Consider the following 6,531-nt stretch of genomic DNA (forward strand, 5'->3'; position numbering starts at 1 on the left):
GTGGACACCAGGCTGCAGGTGGTCCCAGGATCCCAGCTGATAGCCAGGCCCAGGTTACTACCCAGGTGGTATTAGGCTCCCAGCTGATACCCAGACCCCAGGGAAACACCCAGGCCACAGGTAGACAGCAAGAAACTAGTGCACCCCAGGCACCCAGGTAGATGCCTAGACCCCTGGTGAACATCAGGCCCCAGCTGGACACCCAGGTCCCAGGTAAATACCCAAGTCCCATATGTCAGGTCATTAGGTCCCATATGGACAACTAGGACCCAGGAAGTCATCAGGCCCTGGTGGACACTGAGACCCCAGGTGAACATCCAGTCCCAGGTTGACACACAGGCCTCAGGTGAATACCAAGCCCCAGGAGAACTCCAGGCCCCAGCAGAAGATCAAAGCACCAGGTGGACACCCAGGTGTTAGATAACTACCAGGCCCCACGTTTCTACCAGGCTCCAAGTTTTCATCAGGCCCCAGGTGGATATTAAACTCTAGGTGGACATCAGCAAATGCCCAGGTATCAGGTCAAAACAAGGCCCCTGATGAACATCATGATCCCTGGTAAACATGAGGCTTCAGGTGGACTTGTAACTCTAAATGGACATCAGGCCCTGGATGGACACCAGGGCCCATATGGATACCTACACCCCTAGTGAGCACCAAGCCCCAACTGTACATCTAGGTCCAAGTAAACACCTAGGCCTCAGAGGTCCAGACATAGGTCTCATGTGGAAACGGGGTCCCAGAAAGTCCTCAGGCACCAGGAAACACTCAGGCCTCAGTTGGATATCCTGTCCGAAGTTGACACCAGGCCTCAGTTGGACACCAGGTGCTAAGAAAACATCAGGTCCCAGCTGAGATCAACCCTTGGGTGGTCGCCTGGGCCCCACCTAAACACACAGCCCCAGGTTTACACAGGACCCCAGGTCACATTAGGCTCCAGGTAGATACTGGACTCTACAGTTTCCAGGTTCACAGCCACACTTCAGGAGGCTACCACAGCCCAGGTAGCTGTAAGACTCCATCCAGACACCAGTCCTAAGGTAGAGAATCTAGGCCCCAGATGGACATCAGGTTCCAGCTAAACACCAAACCCCAGGTGGGTATCTAATCCATATGTAGACATCAGGCACCGGCTGACACACAGGCCCCAGATAGCTACCTATACAACAGCTGGACATGAGGCCCCAGGTACATATCCAGTCCCCAGATGACTATCAGGCCCTAGGTGAACACCAGTCCTAGAAGAACATCAGAAACCAAGTAGATACCCAAACCCCTGGGGAACATCAGGCTCCAGGTGGACAGCAGGACCCATGTGGGCAACCAGGTCCAGAGGTACATCAGGTTCCACATGGACACCCAACCCCCAGTGGATACCAAGCCCTCAGGTGTACACACCAGTCCTCAACAACCGAGAGGTCACATATTCTCTGGTCGAACACAATAAAGTCATCTCCCCAGAAAATATGTATTTGGGAAACTGAAAACTACACTTCTCAATCATTCTGAAATCAAGGAACTCATAATAAATGACCAAATACATACACAAAAAACAATCATGAAACTCCAACATCCATCATGAGTGCAAAGCTGCTCAACTAGTCCCAGAGCAAGATCGACCACAAGCTTTGCGTGGAGGACACACAGATTAGAAGGGAAGAATGGAAATGTGGGACCTGAGATTGCAATATAAGAAAAGAGAAAAAGGCAACTGTGCATACCAAGACATCCACGTAAGAAAGGGTGACATGAAGAAATTAACCCAGGACTGGTTTCCCAGGAAACATTAGAAACCACACTGCGAAATGAAATGACAGGCTGAATCAAGCCCTGCCTAGATTTTCAACTGTGATTTTCTCCATGACAGCTTAAAAGCCTACAAACTGCTAAGGTCAACTGGAATGTGTCCTACCCAGCTTGCAGTAATTCATCACTGGGAAAAGATACTGAAACCAATGCAGGTCTGGAGCTTACCTTGGAGAAGCTTCCTGCAGTCCCTGGGTGCCACTGGCTGGCTCTGTGGCTTTCTTGGAGGGCCGTATCCTCAGCCTGGCCCCCTCCCTCAGCTCCAGTGTGTGGCCACTAATGACCCAAGTGGATTGGCCCAGGATCCTGGCACCCTCGAGGAGCCACCCTGTGTGCTCACATTGGTTCCTGGCAACGGGCAGTGCAGCACTGTCCCTCTCAGGAACCAGTCCTTTCCCAAGGCATGGCTACAGGGCCCCAAGTCTAGCACCCGCCTGAGATCTTCACACCATGGGCAGAAAAGCAGGGGTGACTTACCCAGGCGCTGCCTTCCTCACTGTGTGTGCAGGAGAGTGAGTTCCTGAATGACGAGACGGGGGTCCAGGGCAGCTCTGCACCCATTCTCCATAGGAGAGGGAGAGTGCATAGGGACATACTCCCTCCTGGTAGACTAAAGGTCATAGTGGACACTGAGGCCCCAGAAAAACATCAGGCCACAAGTAGACACTAAACATCACATACTAAGTTGATACCAGGTCCCAGAGGGACTCCAGTCCCTGAATAGATATCAGATTCCAGGTGGACATCAGGTCACAGTTTGGCACACAGGCCCCAGGTGGACACCGGGGCCCAGCTAAATATCAGGCCGCAGGTGAATGCACAGCTCTCAGGTAAATACCAGGCCCCAGGTACATATCAGGCCCCAGGAGGAAACCAGGTACCAGATGGACATCAGGTATCTTGGTGTATGTCAGGTCCCAGGTGGACAAATAAGCCCCAGTGGAACTCCAGATTCCAAGTAGGTGTGCAGGCCCCAGGTTAATAGGAGGTGACATGATCATATAAAGAACCCTAAAGATTACACAAAAAACCTACTACTAATAATAAATATAGTAAAGTTGCAAGATACAATACCAATATTTAAAAATGAGTGGCACACCCAAGCACCAATAGTGAAATACCCAAGAAAGAAATCAGGAAAGCTATTTCATTACAAAAAATAATGATACATAGGGATAAACTTAACCAAAAATGCAGAAGATCCTACAGTGAAAGCCATAAAATAAAGATGAAAGATTGTTAAAGCAGTCACAAGTAAATGGAAAGATATGCCATGTCCATTCACGAGAAGAACATTGTTAAAATATCTATCACCCAATGTGATCTGTAGAATCGATGCAATTCGTGTTAAATTTCAAAAGACATTCTTCACAGAAAAAAAAATCCTAAAATTCACATGGAAATGCAAAATACCTCAGATAGACAAGAGAATCTGGAATAAAAAGAAAAGCCAGAAGCATCATAATACACTACAAATCTGTATTAATCAAAACAGCATGGTACTTTCAAAAAAAAAAGGGGGCATGGGAGAGACAGAGACGAACAAATGACAGACAGCCATAAACAAATTAAACAGAATAGAGAAATCATAAATTCATGCATTTACGGTCTACTCATTTTTAACAAAGGCACCAAGATTGCACATTAGGGAAGGACAATGTCTTCAATAAACTGAACTGTGCTAGGAAAACTCAGCATCCACATACCCAAGAATACATCTAGACCATTATCTTACCATATACAAAAATCTACTCAAAGTGAAGATTCAAATTCAGGACCTGAAACTATCAAACTACTGGAGAAGAAGACACAGGATAAGTGCTTCATGAAATTGGTTAGGACAAGGAATTTTCGAAAAGATATCAAAAACAGAAGCAACAAAAGCAAAATTGAATTGCATTAAACTTAAAAGCTTCTGCAAAGCATAAGAAGCAATCAGTAGAATGAAGAAACAACCCAGAGAATGGAGGAAAGTATCTGCAGACTATGCATCAGGCAAGGCGTTAATACACAAAATACATAAAGAACTCCAACTACTCAAAAGCAAAAATACAATCTGATTTTAAAAATCTACCCAAAACCTTTGTCCTCTACCATTATTTTCCCACCTTCTTTTCCCAACCACTTTGACCCCCTCCCTCTCGCCACGTTTTTTCTTCCTCCATCTACCCCTAAACTTTTTCTCCCCACTGTCTTTTTGCAACGCTTTCTCTCCTTCCCGCCATCCTCTTTTCCCTTTGGCACTAACCACCCTCTTTACCCCCATCCATCTACCCCAAGACTATTTTCCCCCTCCTACCACTCCAGCCGCGCTGCAGTCTCTGTCGCCACCACCAACTGCAGTGAAGTGAGCCATGATGCCAAAATCTCCAGCCTCCAGCAAACAGCAGGTGGCTACCCTTTCTCCTGGTGCTCTAAGCTGGGTACCTAGCAGCCCTACCGGCAGATACTAGAACCAGAACTGGTGCGACTGCCCGTCAGCATTATTTATATATTGAGATTGCACACGGGTTCCTGGACTGCATATTCTGATTGGATGAGAAAAATCCTCGAGGCTTACTTGGATTGGACTTTATTATCATGTTCTGATTGGATGAAGCAAGTCTTAAGACAACCAATCACAGCATGAAAATAAAGTCCAATCAGAGTAGGCCTAGAGGTTTTTCTCTTATCCAATCAGAACATGTAATACAGAAACCCTAGGTGCAACCTCAGTGTCTATAAAGCATGCTGAGGGCGCGTTAGGCCATTTCCAGTTCGTTTGTGTGGGCGTGGGGAGCATGTCATTTTGGCTTAGAATTAAAGAGACGGGGTAGCCACTTGCTGCCGGATAGAGGTTGCGGGCTGCCGGCTGCATGCTGCGGCAGTGCCTCGCTGTGGGTGGTGGTGGCGACGGAGCATGGTTGGAGCGGTAGGAGGGCCGGAGCTTCTCTGGCTGGGCTGGAGGACAAGGAAAAGGGAGAGTTAGCAGCTGGAGGCCGGAGTCTGCGCCACCGTGGCTGGCCTTGCTGCAGTTTGTGATGACATTGGAAACTGCAGTTCGGCCACAGTGGTAGAAACATGGCGGGGGTAGGTGAGTTATGTGGGGCTGCACTGCATTCCTGGTGGTGGGGTGCAGCGGGGGCGGGGAGGGGAGGCAGGGGGGCCGGAGGGGGTTGGGTGTCCTACTGGGGCTTCACTGCCTGTGGCAGAGGGCTGGTTGGGGGATTATCCGGGGTTGCATTGCTGGCAGTGGGGTAGGGTTGCTGGCTATCGGGGGCTACGCTGCTCGTGTGGAGGCCGGTGGACGGATATGTGCAGTAACGTGTACAGTCAGTGGCGTTAGGGGTGTTATTTTTTGCTGCACTGCTCTCGGCCGGGCGCAGATTGGATGGAGTTATCAGGGTCTACAGTGCTGGTAATGGGGGGTGGTTTAGGGGCATTGTTGGGTGCTGCACTGACCATGGCTGGGGGTGCACCTTCAGGGGCTGCATTGCCCATGGTGGGGTGGTGGGGGTGGGTTTGGGGTGCTATTGAATGCTGCAAAACTTGTGGCATGGTCGTGTTGTGGGTGCCAGCAGGTACTATACTACCTACAATGGAGGGGGATGTTTTAGGGGCGGTATTGGGGTTATACTGCCTGCAGCTGGCACAGGGTGTGTTGGGGGTGCTATCTGGGGGCTACCCTGCCCACGGCAGGGGGCAGATTAGGGGTGCTATCAGAGGCTACACTTCCAGCTGCGTTGGTGGGCTGTGGAGGTAGCAGTGCAGCGGCAGCGACAGCAGTGGTCTCCAAAGGGACCTGTTCTCTTCCTGGACTCCAGACTCAAGAGGATGATCTCCTTCTGCTTGTCCAATCCTGAGCACGGCACAGGGCCCGCACACCTGCTGTGGTTCCCTGGCCTGTATCCTCATGCTCTGTGTTGCAGAAACCTCCTGTAGTGAGCACCACAGGGGTTGGGGGAGAACAGGGCACTATAGGTGGAGGCATCAGGAAGGGGAACTGGCACTTGGGTGGGGAGGGCTGACTGGGTCTGAGTTTGTGCTACTTCTGTTACCTGAGGAGCACAGCCCCAGTAGGCCCAGCAATTCCTGCCCAGCTGGACCTGGCCAGGGTCCTGTTTTCAGCGAAGACCCTCAAATTCGTGCCAAGCTGCATTTCCTAGCTAACTTGTGCCAGAAGGAGAGGCTGGACTTCAGAAGGTGAGTGTGAGTGCCTTCACTGAAACTGTTTCCTGCCCTCCAGTGGCCAGCATGACATGGTGAAGCTTTAATGCTACCACTCCATGCATCCTATTCTAGGCTTTTCTGGCTTTGCCGGCCCAGCTACTCCAAGCCAGGTTAGAGGAGGAGGAGGAGGAGTCAGTCTGAAGATGGCAGCCCTGCGCCTCACCTCATATGGTTGGTGGCAGCGATGGAAACTGCAACTCGACGAGAGTGGTAGGAGGGTGCGCCTGCGGGGGCCAGGTGGTAAGAACCTTGTAGGCTAGGTGCATTGAGGGCGACAGCTAGTGGTGATGGCAGCAGCAAGTCTGAGGGCCCAGAAGGGGGAGTAAGGAGTGTTGCAGGGCCCAGCCCAGCCTGGGGTGGGGAGGAAGCTGTGGGTGTTGTACTACAGGCCTCTGTTGCAGCAGTGGAGGAGCAGCCAGGGCAAAGAGGAGTCCTCGCCTTTCTCCTGTGGTCTCTGGAGGGTGCCCTTCTGCTGGTGCCTGAGCCAGGTGTGAGTGGCAGCATTGTCTCATTCTT

This window comes from Aotus nancymaae, unplaced genomic scaffold (genome assembly GCF_030222135.1).
Source record: "Aotus nancymaae isolate 86718 unplaced genomic scaffold, 86718_ANA_hifiasm-v0.15.2.pri h1tg000009l, whole genome shotgun sequence".
In the NCBI taxonomy this organism is placed as follows: domain Eukaryota; kingdom Metazoa; phylum Chordata; class Mammalia; order Primates; family Aotidae; genus Aotus; species Aotus nancymaae.